At 40.4% G+C, this 19,010-nt stretch overlaps 2 long non-coding RNA genes across 2 annotated transcripts; both read right to left on the bottom strand.

Annotated features, from left to right (window-relative positions):
* Positions 1 to 1,357: 1,357 nt before the first annotated feature.
* LOC119496888 lies at positions 1,358 to 11,200 on the bottom strand. Its single transcript, XR_005208837.1, has 3 exons — positions 11,062 to 11,200; positions 10,558 to 10,670; positions 1,358 to 1,696 (listed from the first exon to the last, which is right to left on the bottom strand). It is a non-coding gene; the product is annotated as an uncharacterized LOC119496888 (long non-coding RNA).
* A 611-nt stretch (positions 11,201 to 11,811) lies between these two features.
* LOC119497058 lies at positions 11,812 to 18,462 on the bottom strand. Its single transcript, XR_005208864.1, has 4 exons — positions 18,331 to 18,462; positions 15,962 to 16,118; positions 15,445 to 15,601; positions 11,812 to 12,823 (listed from the first exon to the last, which is right to left on the bottom strand). It is a non-coding gene; the product is annotated as an uncharacterized LOC119497058 (long non-coding RNA).
* Positions 18,463 to 19,010: the final 548 nt, after the last annotated feature.

Here is a 19,010-nt window from a genome sequence, read left to right as displayed (position 1 = left end):
CTATATGGCAAGAATACTTAATCATACTTTTCTTAAGTATATCTCAATCAAAAGATTAAGTATAAGTATAGGCATATAAGGCAAGTATACTTAGACTTTTCTGTATACTTGTCAGTATAAGCCAAGTATACTTACACTTTTCTGTATACTTGTCAGTATGAGCCAAGTATACTTAGACTTTTCTGTATACTTGTCAGTATGAGCCAAGTATACTTTTGTTAAGTATATATCTGAATAGTAAACTGAAAGTATACTCTCTTATTTCAAGTTTTAAAGAAGTATACTAATACCACACTTGAATAAACTTCTTTTTGGTAAGGGTACGCATACACTCAAGTTAACCCACTCTTATTTCTCCTGTGTGTTTGATGGGGGTAATCATGCCTTGAGATCCCCCCTCCACCCCCACATCTCCAAACACAGAACTGTGAAGCCCTAATGAGTAATAATCCCTATTCTCGCCCCGGCTAAAAAGGGAGAGTCAAGCAGCGTCATTGACCCTGGTTTTCGACAGCACGTTCCAAAGATTAAGCAAACACTGGTAATTGCCCCCGAGATCAGGTTCTGTTTTGACTGTTTGTCGTCCTCGCGCCGCCTGGTGTGTGTTTGATCTGCAGTGTGGGATGGCAGCAGAGCTCCTCGTTCACTCCTCACATCTCAGCTCCATGCGGAGAGACGGCAAACCACCAGGCGAGCAGAGAGCTCTCTCTCTCTCACACACACACACACACACATACACACATATACACAGTGGTAAAATGTGAATTAGCAGCCACTTACAGCAGCATGATGTGTACATGCAGTTTGCCGTCCTCTGACCAAGTCATAATGATGTCAAGATTTCATGAGTTTTCTTCTCAAAGTGGCTGTAAATCTCACATAAACAAACAAACAAACAGATCATGCATGTGCTCGCATGCAAGGAGCACGTAAACACACTTGATCAAAGTCAAACATTCGCTCAAACACTAAAACAACAAAATCTATTTCTAATAAAGTGTAATTTTCAGTTTCATTATCTCATCCTGAGGTGATTTTGGAGGTCTCAGTGGAAAAAAGACATAAAATTTCATGCTTGCATGGTGGATAACATGGTCATTAAAAACAAACAATTCCTGCCCGCTTTTATTGGTGCTAACAAATCATGTCCAGACGAACACAATAAGCACCACTAACTAGTCACGTTTCTCTGCTCGAATAAGTCACATGGTGTCGGCTAGAAGTCGAATCTCAGAAATCAGAAAATAAATGAAAGTACTGCATATTTTATTTTTAAAGTAAAAGTATTTTTTTTATTTAACAATAAATTAAAATGCTTAAACCACTTCTAATATGTCCAAAAACAATTTGTGAGGATTATAAAAATGCTGTTTGCCAACAGAAGACTATCAAATGTCATTTTCAATGATTTTTTTGGCCTGTTTTCAACCAAGCCTCGCGCCTGAGCAACACAACATGCTGACAAATGATTGCACCGATGAGCCAGGAGCGCTTTGCAGTCAGTCATGACAACCTCTCAGCCGGTTACAGCTGACCTTGTCAACAGGCTTGGATCAAACCAGTCAGAAGCGCGACTGTTTCGGTAGCCGGGCCTGACCCGAGGAGATCAAACCAGAGGTGGGGTTAATGCCTGCTGGAACTATCAATCTGCTTCTCATTTTCAACCTGCTGGATCATTTCGGCCTGTTTAAAGGTTCTGTGTCAAAGGAGGGAAAAAAAAAGTCAATTTTTGCGAGTAATTTTGACATGTCAATTATTGTGGATTTACTGTTATTAGGATGATTGCTCCGATGAATCCACCCAGTGAGCTGCCGGGATTAAAGGAGCATTTGACATTTCTTCTGGGATGTTTGACAAGGGAAACCTGCAAATAATCCTGTCACTCCAATCTCTGTAAATAAGCATATTAGGTACACATAATTTGTTTTTAAATCCTCATTTGCAATTTGTGGTAATTGTCAAAAACCCTAAATAAATAAATAAATAAAAACCCTAAAACAGTGAGGTGATTTTAAATTCTTTCCTATTTGGGAATCAACTTTTTGTAGGTATTTGGGATAAGAAACATTTTTATAAATCTGAAATTAATTTCACTATGATATGTTAAGGGATGTGTTTTAAGATTGCCTGATTGGATCAATTAGTCTGCAGCATTAAACTGCCGTTATTAATTTAATGATTAAGTTGTTAGTGGTTAACAATATTCTCAGACAGTTAAGACCTGACAGCCATGGGAAGGGTTCGGGCTCTAAATGAGGCATAATGACAGCCTGCGGGTAAAGCTAATACTAATAAAACTGCCTGACAACGCTACAGGAATGTTACCACAATTAATGAAACCTACGGGCCTCTCTTCTGTCTGGTGCCAAGGCACATGTGGAACCTCTAAAAGCCTATGTTTCTGGTGGAGTGAATTACCCCCTCAAACCAGTCACACCGGGATATCAGGATGCAGCGCTGACTGGAGTTAAAAGGCCCAACGCAGGGCCCAATCCCCTGAAAGCATTATTGTATACACGCGAGCTCACGGGGATGACTTGTATACGCTTAAACACAAATACACAGACAGGAACTCGGTTTACTGGCAGATCAACGATAGAGTAAACACTGGGTTAAGAGAGAGATGGTTGAAAAGGTCGATCATGGACTCGGGGGGTTAACAGTTCTCACTCAAGAGAAGTGGAACGGCAGAGACGCAGCGGTTTGGAGGCGTAGTAAATCGGATTATGCGCAGAATCTTGTGTCTTTTTGTTCGGCATCAGTTATGTTTAATGTTGAAATGAGGGAGGAACAGAACGCAAAGTGAGGAAGAGCAGCAGAGTGAGGGAGGAAGACAGATGAGAGGGATCCTCCTGTAATCGCTGGAGCGACATGGGGGCCGATTCAAGGCCTTGGGCTGATATTAAAGTGACCCGAGAGAGTCCAGACACAACAGGCCTCTAAACAGTCCTGGCACCAGTGTGGAATGAGCCTCCCACACCGGCCTGCCCACTTCACAAACATCACTGGACTGCTGGCGGTTGCCAGGTTGGCTGACTGACGTCTTCACTGCTGATGTGTCACATAGCATCCCCGGTTAGCTTGACGAAATACTTTCATGGATGGTTGCAGCTTTGTGTATGACCGAATGTCATTTAAAAAACTTTTGAAATCCTCTCTACGGAGTTCAGGTGGTCCGACCGCGGCACCAGAAAAACATCATGTTCTTGATTAAACTAAAACTCCTTGTAATGATAAATGAAACATCATGCTGGTGCGGTTATTGTGACGACCAACCAATAATTACGATACACCATAATGAATTACAATATACCATAATGACTGTCATTAAGCAGAATTCTAATTAAGCATAATTTCCAGTTTTCATATAAACAGGCAAGACGGCACCTGATTTATAATTGATGGGAAGCGAAGCAGTTTGGCTGCTGGCTATATGGAAAGCCAAAGAGGTTTTTTTCTGTCTCCTAAAAATGTCACAACATATCCGAGAAAATGTTATATCTAAGTCGTAGCATGGCAAATCAGCGATAAGTCTGAATACAGCAACGGGACATGGCTGTAAACATACCGTAAACATGCCAAAGCCAAGACATTCGGATGCAGTATATATGTAAACATTGTGATAGTCTTTAGTCTTTACTTTGGCGTGTTTAACACACACTGATCATGCAAAACGACTGCTATACCAACGTCAAGCTAAAGCTGTTTGACTCTCCCTCAATGCAGCAGAGTTTTATCCAGGATTTCCCACAGTGTTTTATTGCAGAGGTGCACCACCTCTGTTAAAATCATAAATAATGTATTCACTTTAATGAAATAAATCCTTAATATTCACAGGAAAAGAGCAGAGGTGCTGTTTCACACAGCCACATACTTAATGAGCGTTATATTGAGCCGTCATAATTAAATCAATCGAGACAAGGTCATCATCAGGAGTCCAGTAAAAGCAACCTTTTAGTTTTTTTAGGATTACAAGTTAATTATCTTCTTATCTTGAGATAACGAAGCTTGTTTTCTCGAGTTAATGACATACTTAACTCGTGATCTTGAGATGAGAGTATTAAAAAATGTTGGAATCTTGTCCGTTTAGGGCTTCTGTAGTCTTGCGTGTTGAATCTGGTCATGTCTAAAAGGTAACCTGCAAATTGCGAAAATGTGCAAAAACTTGCAAAAAGCTCTCACGACACTCACTGCCCAACAACCTATACCATTCAAGGTCAATGCCTGACCTTAACCATTCAAGGTCAATGCTTAACCTTAACTATTCAAGGTCATTGCATAACCTTAACTATTCAAGGTCAATGCCTAACCTTAACTATTCGATGTCAATGCCTAACCTTAACTATTCAAGGTCAATGCCTAACCTTACAGCGTATTCTCACACACGGTCCGTATGATATCTTACAAAAAAGTTAATCCTCCGTTTTGGTTGATTTTCCCACAAATGTCCAGCACCATGTGTCAACTTCCCCTCGTTACATGCATACAGTCTTTTCAAAATAAACTTCTGTCTTCACAGGAAACAACTTCCTTAGGTTTAGGCAAGAAAACTACTCAGGTTAAGGAAGAGATCGTGGTTTGGCTTAAAATAACTACGGAAGTGGCGTTACTTAAGTATGTCAGTCACGTGAGAGATAAACCAACTCTGACTTCTAATTTCACACAGGACACAAACGTCGGTCTCCTGGGCGAAACTCCGGTATTTTTTGACCCACCCATCCACCCCGATCTCCCCCCTGTATGGCGTTTATTTATATTTCCTGGTTCTAATTACGTTAATTACACACAATTGATTTTGTAGGATATACACAAATTACAGTGCATTACTTTTCGTAGGTATAGCTACGAACAGTGTGAAACCAGCCTGAATCTAAACCATCTTTCGAGAGTTTCGCAATTTGCGTCTTACCTTCTAGTCATGACGGTTGAATCTTAATATTTAATGTAACTGGTAACTAAAGCTGTTGAGTAAAAAGTACAATATTTCCCTCTGAATTGGAAATACTCAAGCAAAGTGCAAGTATATTTGTACTCAAGCACCGAACTTTATAACTTTAAGTTATATTCCACTACTGCTGATGGTATCATAACCCACATTATTATTCATCATTATTCTCCGGACACTCAGGTCATCAAGTGTTTCAAGGGTCACCTTTTGTCTGTTTTATTAAAAGTGTGTTTTCATGTGTGATGAGGAAGAGTGTGTATTCCTCTGTGCCTGAATGTGTGTGTGTGTGTGTGTGTGTGTGTTTACTGCTGTGAGGTCCGGCGGTGGCTGACTGATGCCTACCTTGGTCTAACACCATAGTTAACACAGTCGCTCTGGCTCCACAGTGGGTGGAGTCGCCAGACAACATAACTGGGCCCTGCAGCCCACTGTAATTAGCCTTATTGAAGCTGTCACTCAATGATCTGGTCCCAGAGCGGCCCGGTGCTAACATCAAGGAGAAGGTGCTAGGGGCGAGGCCCTGGAGCCGCTGGCCGTGCGACGCTGAGAGCGGCTATCTGTTACTGCTTTAATAACCCTCCTGACAGTCCCTTCTGTTTCTAGCCATTCTTCCCCTCGCTAGCTCTTCTCATCCCGTCTCTCAGAGCCCCGAGATGTGTTTTGACTAACTGATTGTTCGTTGGCATGACGTGATGTAACGAGGGACACATGTTGCCGGCGAGGAGGAAGAATATGAATGTAACATCAAAGAGAGGAAAATCAGATCTCAGGCATGGACCCCAATGTCGGGGCGAAATAGGCCTTTAAAATGTTTATGTATCTCAATGAAGATGTTTCCAATTGAGGGAAAATGTAGAGCTCAGATATGAGGGCATGCTTGAGTGTGGGGTTTGATAGAATTAAGTCCACATGAAATAAAACATGCTGCGTCTAATAGGCTCATAGCCTCAGAGATTTCTGTTGTTCCTATTAAACTCACAAGTGGTTTCCCCTCACCGTTACTGACATCTGCTTATTAATACTCCATGTCAGGGAAATACAAAATGCCCAGTAATTTTCACAAACAAGCACACACCCACGCTAAACAAAAGGGCCTTACACACACCCAAACACACACGCTGCTACTTGAGATTTTCATTCACTGTTTCATAAATTCAGTTGCTGTTTTCACACGAGTGCTGAGGCCTAAACAGCAAAGTTTAAACTGTGTCCAAATATCCTGCGGGGGATACGGATGGTAGGCGCTAGCACGTTATTTTCATTGTAACCTCCTGATATCCAGCAGACATAACAAACTGTGTGTGTAACATAGTCAGTGCAAACATATGATGTTTATACTGCAACAACTGTTCGGGAACATTAAAAAAAGCTTCCGTTATCGTGGGTCACAATCTGGTGTCTCGGATTTCTGAAGTTATTCAGAAGTCCTTTTCAGCTTTAAAAGTTTTTTTCTTTGGGAGAATATTAATGCACCTCTATAAATATGTATTATATAATATCTGACCGTTTATAGGGCCCTTGTTCATTCCCTGACAGAAGAGACACTTGAGTTGTATTGTGGGAAAAGTTGTATAAAGCCTTTTGTGGCTCCAGAGGGAGTTGCGTAAAGTCTGATAATTTGCCTCAAGTGATGTCAGCTGAGTCAGCGTCGGTTGGGTCTTAAGACCACAAGTTTAAAAATGAAAACAATCTGCTGCATTAACTGCAACTAGCACAACACATCTGAGTTGCATTGTGAGTAATGTAGGCGGCAGGTTTTGAGAAGGAAGAAGAATTCATGGAGTAAAAAACAAGATATCTCCGGTTCTGCAGCATCTATTTTGATACTTTTTTAAAGCTAGTTTACTAAGCCTGTTTCAGCACATTATTATTTCTGTTGATTAGAAAAGGTTAATGTATGTTATTTATTATCTTCCGTTATGGTTACAGACTCTCAAGCTTTGTTTGAGGGTGTGCCAAACTAGCCATTATGCAAATGTATTGCTTGGTGACATCACCACGTTACGGAAGAAAAGGCGGGACTTCAAGTAAGGCGTTTCCGGCAGTTCAGGAGCAGTGTTTCTGTTGGGGTGAGTAACTCCCTTTGACGGTTTTGTAACTTTGCAGACCTTTTACATGCAAATAAAAACAATATAACACACTAAAGGAAAGGGAAAAAGCACAAAAGCATACTAGGTCCCCTTTAAGTACTCAGTGATGGTCTTGGCCTCCTGGTTGTGAGTGCGCTTCTGATACTGAGTTTTTACATGATATTTCAATTTAGTCAAAGCTTAAAAATCTCTTTTTTAAAATGTATTCTTTATTTATTTTATTTCTTTATTCTTAATTTATTATTTTCTGCATCGTCTCCATATCAATAATATGAGCAACTCTACATTTAGTTATTAACATGGCTGTTTTTCTAATATTCTGTTCAGAGCAAAAGACATGATGAAGGAAACTGTGACACTGTTGTTTAATGGAAGAGCTGCGTGATCACAAATCTTCTGTTTATGGAGACTTAAAATCATTAAATCATCAATATCTCTGGGCTGGTAAACAAATATGTAACACGATACAATGACATGTTGTATTGTGCATGAATGATTCCAGAGTCATTCCCAGCCAAAAGCTCTTGTATCGACCACTTAGTGTTAAGCAAAGCACTCACATGCTGCTAAAGGCAGTAAAACAGCTTTGTTACAAAAGCCGGAGGTATTTGTGGGCTTAATTACATTCATTTCACTCTTGGCATTTTGATGGTAAAACACTTAGCTTAGGAATTTTCATTCCCTTTGTACACCATTGTAATGAACACAAACCCATAATTGTTTCTCACCCATAGGCACTAACTGGCCTTTTAATTTTCCATCGCTTTGCTGAGTCACCGTGCCAAGTTTTCTTCAGGTGATGTTGAAACTCTGACTCACCGGGGTGCAAGCTGTGAGAGCCGGGCCTGCTTTGAATGGAGCTAAATATATACTGTGTTCATAAATGCTTCCTGGGATTTGTTATACACGCTGACTCTCCCCAATGAACCTTTTCAAGAGGGCAAAACACAATCACACGCGCTGCTTTTTGTAATTAGAATTGCTATTTAATTATGCCCTCCTTAACAGCAACAGTGTGCTTTGTTCGAGGAGAGTAATCACTCAAAGGTAATTAAAGGCTGAACTCCAATTCGGCGCATTCATCACAGCCGCACTTTAATGACGAAAAGTGCTGCGTTGGTCTTGTAATTATTGCTTTAGTATTGTCACAAAAGAAACACTGAGTAATATCTTATGTGGATTTGAGAGGGCAGGACAAAGGTTTAGAGGAAATAAAAGCATCGTGAGCAGAGAAAGTGGCCTGTCGGCACGAAAGGAGCATTATTACTTTGTTGCTTAATCAATGCTGAGTCACTCCCTGACAACTCGGGAGGATTAGCCGCATGTAACGCCACACAAAAACCAAAATCATGCCAGGATTTATCTCGGCTCTGTGACAGAGACAGTAATTATCATTCAATTCTCAGAACCAATGTTATTATACCACGAAACAAAATCACTGCAGTTTTTATACAGATATAAAAAATGACACAAACAAATCTAAATATCATCTTTTTAATGCCTTAGAAGGTTTTATAGATATCAGGGCTGTCGAAGTTGATTTGTTTTAACACCATTAATTTCTATAACACATTAACACAATCGATCTTTCGGAGGTTGTAGGAGTTTTAAAGCTAAAGTGAAGATACTGCTATCAAATGAAACTAGAAAATCAAGGAATCCATTGGTACCAACCATGTCATACTAGCTTGTTGCAAAGGATGTCAAATAACGCTCCAAACTTAGATTTTGGCGAGTAAAAACTGTCATGGCCATTTTCAAAGGGGTCCCTTGACCTCTGACCTCAAGACATGTGAATGAAAATGGGTTCTTTGGGTACCCACGAGTCTCCCCTTTACAGACATGCCCACTTTATGATAATCACATGCAGTTTTGGGCAAGTCATAGTCAAGTCAGCACACTGACACACTGACAGCTGTTGTTGCCTGTTGGGCTGCAGTTTGCCATGTTATGATTTGAGCATATTTTTAATGCTAAATGCAGTACCTGTGAGGGTTTCTGGACAATATCTGTCCTTATTTTGTGTTGTTAATTGTTTTCCAATAATACTTATATACATACATTTGCATAAAGAAAGCATATTTGTCCACTCCAATGTTGATAAGAGTATTAAATACTCCCTTTAAGATACATTTTGAACAGATACAAGCTTTAATTTGCGATTAATCACGATTTAATATTTTAATCGATTGACAGCCCTAGATTTTATATAATCTTATATATTGCTTTTAGTGCTGAGCTGACCCGTTCTCTCATCCTATACACTTTTTATTGCACTGTTGACCCTGTGTTAACCTGCACATGACAAATAAAACTAAAACTTGAACTCAGCTCTGGGACAGTGACAGTTATTACAAATAAATGTTCATTTCAACAATCATTCAGTTCTACGGACCAACGTTTTACACAGTTTTGTATTTGAGTTGAATTATGCTATGAAAAGAAATCACAGCAGTTTTTATATGAAAAACGACACAAAAGAAATGTAAATCTCATCTATTTTAGGCCTTAGAGGGTTTTATAGATATATTAGTGGTTAATGTAGCTCAGTCTGAATGTTGAAACGGGATCCCAGCAGAGGACTTTGGCGTATCCGTGCCAAGGGGCGATGGGAACTCATACACGCTGTAGTTTTTATGAGGCATGCTTCAAAATGTTGAGCAACCTTTTTCAGCAAGTTAATACCATGTTTGCCGGCTCTTTAAATGCTCCATATAAATCATCACTGCATGCTGGTGTGGCTGTTCTCATCATATCAGCTAACTGGTTATTCTTGCGTGTAAAGTTGGCGCTTAGATTAAATCAATCTCAACAAAAATGAACACTGATGTGTGTCTTGGCGTGCGGGAGGAATCAAGCTTATACTGAGTGCTGTTGTCAGCAGTGTGCAGAGAGGCTGCATTCCTCAGAGCGAACGCTGGGGAGAGCCCGTCTGCTCGCCGTGAGCCCGGCTCTCTGCGCCCTCCTCCCCTCCCCTCCTCTCTCATAATCACTCTGCTCCAAGTTGTGGTTTCATTTGTTTGTTTTGACAAGTATTAACTCCTAAAGTCACACCTTAAAAGTGTGGGATTGTTTGGAGGCAAACAGAGGCGGCGTCGTGTTAAATTAATGATGTTGACAGATGTTCGAATCATTTTGAACTCTTGTGTGAGAAGACAAATCACATTACTCAGCTTGTGAGACAAATAGGATGCCTGAAGTTACTGCCAAATCATCAAACCTTTACTGTATTTACAGCCATTCATCATATTCTAGATCTTCTCGGTGCAAATGAAGAGACCACGCAAAAAGAAAAGAGCGTCATACTGTCTGCCACATAATGAGCATCCCTTCTCTTCTTCTACATGTGTGATTGCTCTGTTTGGGTGGTCCTGCCATCCTATTCTCTTATTTAGGTGTACAAACATGAGAACGCGTTGGGAAATCTAATCAAGATGCGAAGATAATGACGTGCTATGCACATAAACACACGCTCTACACAGTAGACGTTATCCCCAAACAAATTTCAAGTCTACTTACATCATGTGTGGCTCCTGAGGCCCCCGCGGGGAACATCATCATCATCATCATCATCATCATCATCATCATGAAGCTGGAGTCACAGTGGACGTCGTGATGGATTCACATTTTGTCTGTTTTTGACAAATGGAAATGGATTAGATGTCGAGAACATGAACGGAATAAAAAGCACTCAATCACACAGAAAAAAAACATGACAATACACGTGCAGCATGAAGACCTGCACGGAAGTGTGTGTGCACATCAGAGTGGAAACACACACACTCAAATCCGCAACAACTGTTTAGTTTCTGAGTCATCGCCATGTGAACTGTGTGACAGATTGTTGAGAGACAGGGTGGTGCAAATAAAACACTAATGACAATATAATGGCTCATTAGCTTATGATGTGGGAAGCGCTGTGTGCATGCAGACATGCATATGTGTGTGTGTGTGTGTGTGTGTGTGCAGGTGTGTGTGTGAGTGTAAGAAATGCCTGTAGTATGAGTATGTTCCCAGGCTAACCTGACTAGGTGAGACTCTCTGGCACCAGCCTCTCAGTGCAGCCCCGGGGAGGAAGGGGGGGGAGGAAGCCGTACAGTGCTGCAGCCTACGAACTGAGGTATGCGCGCGCACACACACACACACACACACACACACACACACACACACACACACACGAAACACACGCACAAGAAAAGGCAGAGGCTGTTCTTTCTTTATGTCTTGTCTCTGTTTTAACGGCTCCTCTCAAAACCGCAAATTACGCTCTGATATAACACATCGTAAATACCTGTTTCACACCCTGTGCATGACATATTATTGACACATCATACTTTTTTTTTTTTCACATCCTTATGCTATTTATATTCCCACATTATCACAGTACACTCTCCGTTGGGTGAAAAGGCTAACCTCCTGCCCGCCGTGGTGATGGGTGAGTTTCGGGGTCAGGTCTCTTCATGTGTTTGACATTATTAACAGAGCTACCATGTAATCCAGACTCAATCCTCAGGCCAATGAGACTTTATTGGGGGTAAAGGGTGATGGTTATGGAAGCTATTAGACAATAATGGAATAAACTCCCCTCCTTTAACTTATTCGGTCCCTGGAGGATTGCCCTCTTCCACCGGAGTTCCTTATCGCTCTGTAATTTAGAAGGAACTGATGACATACCTTAAAATGTTTGGGGAGCTCTCATTTAAAAGCTAATCTCTGAGCTCGATAATCCCTGTTTCGAGTTATGATTTAAAGTTTGGTAATCTCAGAGGGCGCTTTCCCAGGGTTAGAGCAGAGGGCGGAGGGATGAGTTGAGGAGATATGATCAGTAACCAAACAAAGAGGATGTTGGACATTAACTTTCTCTTTTAGTAAAAAAAATGATTCTCATCTTTATTTAATCATGAATGTTGCTTGTTAGTGTGCTAATTCAAGTAGAAAGCGCTGTGTGACTCACTGCAGAGAGGAGGAATTAAAAGTGTCTCTCAGTCAACCATCCCTGATATAAATGACTCTTATAAAAGAACAAAACGTAACACGTTCCTGCCGAGTGTAAAGTCACATCAGAAACGCTTAAAAGAGCCGATCGTGATGAGTCGTCTCGTTCTCTCTCTGTGTACCAGTGTTATTATCCATCATTAGCGTCTATTACACACTAAGTTGTTGCACTGATCATTGTCTTTGAAGGGGCCTTGATTACAGGGGAGGCTGCCAAAGAAGGTTTTGAAATGTCTGAGACAATATGGTCTGACGAAGACAAATTCGCTGCAGGTTGCCTCCACTTACTGCTGCCTCTCGCTGTTTTTTTAAAAGGAGAATGGTGCTTCAGTTTTTGCTTCTTTATTCTGCCTCAAAGAGGGACATATGGTGAAATTTTTAACTGTGGGAGCAAAGAAACTGAGGTGAAAACCCTTATTGCTACATTTATAAGTTCAACTCCATCCTCTTTAGTCATTTTCCCACCACTCATTCATCCTCAGTAGTAGAAGAAACAGAGGTAAGCTGCAGTCTAACCTGTGTGGGTCCCTGGGAGCCTGCATGCGGTGGGGCGTTTGGCTCTGTGAGAACGCGGCGTTGAGGCTAAGCCCCCCGGTACACTGGAGCGTGTTTTCCTTTCTCCATGTTTGGACACACAGCAGACAAGTGGAGGTTAGGACAACACTCCGCTAGGAGCCAAAAGACTTATCCGACAAGTAATTAGGAGCGGGGTCAAGTTGAGAGAACTAAGCCCTGTAATTCCCCCTCCAATGCCACGGGTGAGGTAAGGCCCGACTGGATCCTTTCCCTCCTGAGAAGAGACAGAGAGACAGAGAGAGGTAGGAACTGAGAGAGATGGAGGAGTGAGTGAAACAGATATAATTTAAAGTGGAGAGGACGGGAGATGAAAGACATTTTTACTTAAAGACTTTACTCAAAAACTGTCTAGGATGTAAACTCTGTTCATTCCTCTGTAACTATTACATATATCTTATCAGTCAGTTATATTGTGTCATTCTTTCAACTTAAAACTTTTGAGTCTTTTCAAAGGTAACTCCAAATTCAACACATTTTTGTCATTATGCACGGAAACATAGAGAAGGCGTACGATCTTGAATGGGCAGTGTTACTGGTCAGATTGGCTACGCACTATGAACACAGAGCAGTTAAAGTGAATATAGCTTGACATTGATAATGTCCAAGCTGTTTTTCAAACCTAAACCTTGTGGCAGTCTTTGTCTACTTGAAACATTTAAACAGATTAATGTCCTGAAAGATATTGTAGTTGACAATGTGATCGTGCTTTTAAAGTATTTGCTGATTTATTTATTTCTCACAGAGACTAACGATTGATTGTCAGTCACTAATGTAAACATAATTGCAGATTCATGTTTCTCCCTCATGATGAATATCTACTCAGTGAACATACAGTAGATTCCCTTACAGTGGACTAAATATTTCCACTTAATTCCACTTTATACTCTTACTCCAATACATTTCAGTGGAAATATATTCTTTTTACTGCACTACATTTATCTGACAGCTGTAGTTACTTTGCACTAACAGGAGTACTTTAACTTTGGATTCTTTAAGTAGCCTACATTTAACTGATAATACTTCTGTACTTTTAAGTTAGAGTTTGAATGCAGGGCTATATTGTTACTTTTTCCTTAAAGCTAGGGTTGGTAATGTTGAGAAACTAGCAAGAGTACGCTAGATTTTAAAAATTATCCAACCGAAAAACCGAGCCCAGTGTTGCCAACTCTTTTCAAATGAAAGTAACTAGCAGCAGTAGCTCCAGAGGTCAGCAACACAGACAGTCCGTCTGTTCAGGTCTCCCTCCAAAGCAACTCCCCCACCATTATCATTATGAACGTAAACATGGCTATTGTTAGTACTCACAGCTGTCAAGCTAGCAGATTGTGGAAGACTCTCTCCTTTTTATGTCAGAGCATTTCAACAAATATAACAACAAATGTTTTCAGAGAAGATTACCAACTCTAGCTTTTAAAGGTACTAAATGCGAGATTGGGAGCATTTCTATTGACTCTGCATGGCTCTCAACATGGCGACGGCTGAGCGGCGCTAACAGTGAAAACAACGGCAACAGTGCTGACGGAGCTAACGGTGTTGACCTGGAGGGGGAACAGAGGGTGGGCGCTATACGCTTCCATGACGACGCCGTCAGTCAGGATGACATTATCAGCTGTAACCACCGTATGAGAGCAGTGCCGTGAGCTATTCAGTGAGGTGCGCTCACATGCACTAAAAGGCACACACGGTCAGGTAAAGATATTAGTTACTTTGTAGATTATGATTTTTAACATTGCAATAATAAAACACAGCATGAAGTATAATGTGTAATATTTATGTATGCTGCATAAAAATACATTTTCATACATCAGTGATAATAACCCAATGGTAGGCTATAATATATATATATAATAACATAACACTCTGAAAGGGCATTCTGTATACTTTTGTATTTTCACTTAAGTAAAACTTTAAATGCAGGACTTTTTTATGTTTACTCTTCAACTACAGTCATTATTTGATTAACAGGTGAAGAGCCACAAAATGTTGAGATAAAGATGCAATGACTGATAAGATATAAGATCAGCCTCTTCAGCATGTACACAGTGTGAAAGACACACAGTCATGCCGTGGATTGTATTTCTGCGTTAAGGTGCACGTGAAAATTGCCTGGTGATGAAAAATCCTATTTACATCTTTGGGTGAACTCTCCGTTTGATGGTGGCACTGCAGAATGCGTGGTCTGTCCCTCAGCCCAGCGTGTTCGTGTGAGCCCTGGCGAGAAAAACACCCATGATGTTTTCATAGCCGCAGTAGGCCCGCGCTATTGACCTCCACCTCGGCTTTCATGTGGCCCGATCCTAAAGCAAACCTCGGAACCCACAACATGTCCATAAATCAGTTGCTCGGGACAGATGCGGAGATGATCATTCAGTTTTCAAGCCACATAAAGAACAAAATATGGCAAAAAAAAAAGACATTCCTGTGGATGTTTTGCAATTTAAATCAGTTGCTGTTATTTTGGTGCCAGTATTTTCGTTCCTCTCTGCTCCTCGGAGACTACAGATTCCTCTCTGTAAATATTGTTTTGTTGAATGCTGCATTGAAAGATCGTTTTCAGAAGTGCTTTCATCTTCCAAATGATCTGCTTAGCTCTTCTGGCTCTGGTACAAAAGCCCTCTTATCCATTTAGACAAAAACCTAAAAAGCCGCTTCATGTCAGCAGTCATGACGGTAACTTTGGCTTTTGTTTATGTATCATATTAATACAATGGGAAAATATGGAAAGAGCACTTTAAAACTCCGGTTTCTTAGAAAATAAAGCCAACCTTTTTGCATTTTATGCAAGTTGACAAGAGGAACTAGCCTTAAAGAAGTGCTATTACTGTCTATACGTACCATGTGTTGTGAGCGGCTACATGTTAGCGAGCGCGGGCCTCTGTATTTGGACATGCCTGCATGTTGTTTGTTGTCTTCACTTTGCAGCGGTGGCAGAGGATGTTAAGGAAGGACAGATCAGCCATCTCGGCGATGGATTAGATCGGACTCGCGGGCTCTGCAGGGACACAGGGCCCTCATTTGAAAAATGGGATATAGACCTCTGTTTCATAAAGAGCCATTAGCGTTTATTGATGAGACTAATGTGTGTGTTTAAAGTAAATTAGAAGGAGAGAGGCCATGCTTTAGGGGAGCTGGTGATGAAAGGCTTGCATTAATGTAAATGGTGGAGAGACTGCTGTTTTCCATTTGAACTAACCGCTTCCCCTCTGCTCAATATACCAAACCGCACACACACACAAACACACACACACACTACCTGCTTACTGTATACTGTACATACTGACACTCTCTCCCTCACACACACACACGGCAGTCCTCCCTCTCAGCAGCCTACACATGTAAGTCATATACTAACCAGAGTAGGCCTGGCGCCCGGGGAGAGTAGCCTGGAATTGCCCCTAAGAAACCAAATCCACTTTATCAAACTGCCAGATGTCACTACCAATCCTCCTCCACTGGACGCTGCTTTCACCAGGCAGCAGCACGGAGACACGGAGCCTGCTGGAGCCAACCTGGTGACACGGACACAAGAACAAAAATACAGACTGAGAGATACGTCTGTACATTTTATACCATGTCCATTACCTACTTTAAATGATGCACTTATGTGTGGTTTCACAATAAAAGACTGGCAGCTTATAACTTACCTTGTATAATTTAATGTAGAATTTCAAAAATTTCTAAATTTCAGTTTGAAACCCTCATAAGCATCGATACACGGTCATGATCACGCACAGAAATACACATGTGCATAGTTTGTTTTCTTCTTTTTAAATCCTGAATCTGTTTTATTCATTCTTTTAGCTGTTTTACCCCAAATTGAAAAGCCAAATCAGAGATGGAGGCGGCAAATTAGCTTCAAGAGACCAACAATATATCAGTTTCATTTCCCCACCTATTATCTGTGTAACTAAAAAAAACAACCAAAAAACAAATCAATCAAATGCCTTGTAATTAGGGGGTGTATTGACAATAATTGACAATATCATATGTGTATTATTAGCATGATATCAACATTTCACTTTTTAAATATCACGATTATTGTCAATACACCCCTAACTAAAAATAAATAAATAAATGAATAAAATGCATTGTAATTTGGAGTGTATTGACGATAACCATGATATTTGAAAAATGAAATATTGATATCATGTTAATAATACACATATACTAATATTGTGTAGATAATCCAGCTCCTCTTAAATCATTTTATGCATACAGTTATGGTTATAGACTCTCTCTACACCTCCCTACACTCGTATTTTGAGTGTAATTGATTTGCCAAAAAAAAGACAAAATTCACAATAAACAAAGTTAAAGATGAATCTGACTGATAGCATTGTTATTATTTTATTAATATTTTCAAATATTACGATAATATCGTTATTGTGACTTCTTTTGGATAGTTGTGTAATGAAAATCTGACAGCCCTTATTGTAATAATAACATTTTTCTCTTAATTGCACTTACAGTGCTGCACAATTATAGCATATATTTAATGTAAAGAGAGGAACATTTAATATTTTAAATGTTTTTTTTTCTGTTGAACCATTTCAGGACTCTAACTCTCATAAGTGCCATTTCAGTTTTACTCGTTCACATTACTGGATCTGCTCCGCGCACCATTTGGATGTTGCTGTTGTAAATAAGGCATGCACAAAAATGAACTTTCCAAACTGCTAAATTATTCTTCATTACAACGCGGGTCACGGTTACCGGAGATGCCAAGCTAAGCAAACACTTTTCAAAGTCCAACAGCTCCCCTGACGGCTCGGGTGCCCGCTCAGATTGAACAGGAAGTGAGCGGTAATTTGCCGTGAGTTCTGTCCAGCCTCACAACTCCCAGACATTGTGTCGTCCAATTAGAGCGGAGTCGCGTGGTCACAGAGACACGGAGCCAACGGGTCAAGAAGTTGAAATGGATTCCTACCGTCCCCCAGACAGTTGTTGATTGAGTTCCTGGTAATCTGTATGCTGAAATCACTTTTTTCCCCCATTGTCATTTTTTCAGCGTGTGTGCATGTGTTTTACATAAATGAGCAGGCCTCATGAATCTGAAAAATCATCTGCAAATGGTACGGCCAAAGAGAACGGTAAATATCTTTTGAAAACAAAATACTGTGTTACGGGTGCTTTGAGGAATGGAAATGGGAAGTGGGGACATGCGATGTGAACAATGTGGTTTGAATCAAGTCAACCTTATTTTGCCATGATTATGTAACTAATTGCATTTCAGGCTTTTCCATTCTGAAAGTGGATGTTGTCTTCAGTGGGAGAGAGACATTTTAACGCATTTCCATGCCATAATTAATTAGTTCCACTTAATGGCTTGGAAAAGGCCCCTGATTGTACTAACAACATGCTATCTTTCCTCCATCATGTCCAGACACAATCAATTATTGATTGATCTTCACAGAAGAATCATAGCAGACTGCGTTGTTAGGGGGAAAAAAATAACTTGAAAGTTACATTTTTATATGAAAATGCTGAATCTGACGATTTTCTATTTTTTAACCGATACCAGAATAAAAAACAACAACAAAATGTCATGAAAGCTTATTATGGTACTTTGTTTTGAAAGTGAGTTTTCAGACTGGAGGCTAGAAATGAAGCACAGAATTTCTTCCCATCTGTTTCTGTACAAATTGACCAAATGTTCGAAAATAAACTTCAGAGCAAAGGTCTCTACAGTCTACTGATGCTGAGAACAAAGCAATTTCTCACCAGTTATTTCAGTGTCTCAGGAATACACTAGCAACCACCAGCAGGAAATGGTCAAAAATCCAGAAGCAAGGTCATTAACAGGGTAGGAATAAACTGGGAAAATGATCGCTATAACAGTAAAGACGAACTGGCACAGACTAAGGGGAGCACACAGACTAAATACACAAGGGAGGAAGGGTGATTAGGGACAGGTGAAACTCATCAGGGCGGGATAGGTAATCCCACAGGTGGGAAACACACAAGGGCAGGAAGTGAGGTATCTGAAACAAGAGATAAAGGTGACTATAAATGTATTAATTAAGACAGGAAATAACGAAAAAAAGGAAACAAGAAAAACACAACTTAGACTCAAGACCGGGATATAACAAAGTGAAGTTACAAATGTGCAGGAAAGGAAAAACAACAACAAAACAAATTCCTTTATGCATTACAGGAATGGTTTGACAATCTGGGAAATATGTTTATTTGCATTCTTGCAGAGAGTGAGATGAGAAGATTGATACCACTCTCATGTGTGCTTTTTAGGCAGATGTTTTACTGGCGTCTGGTAGTCGCTTTCAGTCCTAAATGGCGGAAGCGTAGCTTTGCTGCTGATGTTGCAATGAAGCGAACAATTGGCTTTCACTTCTTGGCAATATACGTTCTTTGGCCTGGGTCTTTCAAAGATAACAAATTCAGCC

Source organism: Sebastes umbrosus, chromosome 1, assembly GCF_015220745.1.
Source record: "Sebastes umbrosus isolate fSebUmb1 chromosome 1, fSebUmb1.pri, whole genome shotgun sequence".
Classification (NCBI taxonomy): Eukaryota; Metazoa; Chordata; class Actinopteri; order Perciformes; family Sebastidae; genus Sebastes; species Sebastes umbrosus.
Note: the sequence above shows the minus strand (reverse complement) of the source record. Positions and strands in the feature narration are given on the sequence as shown.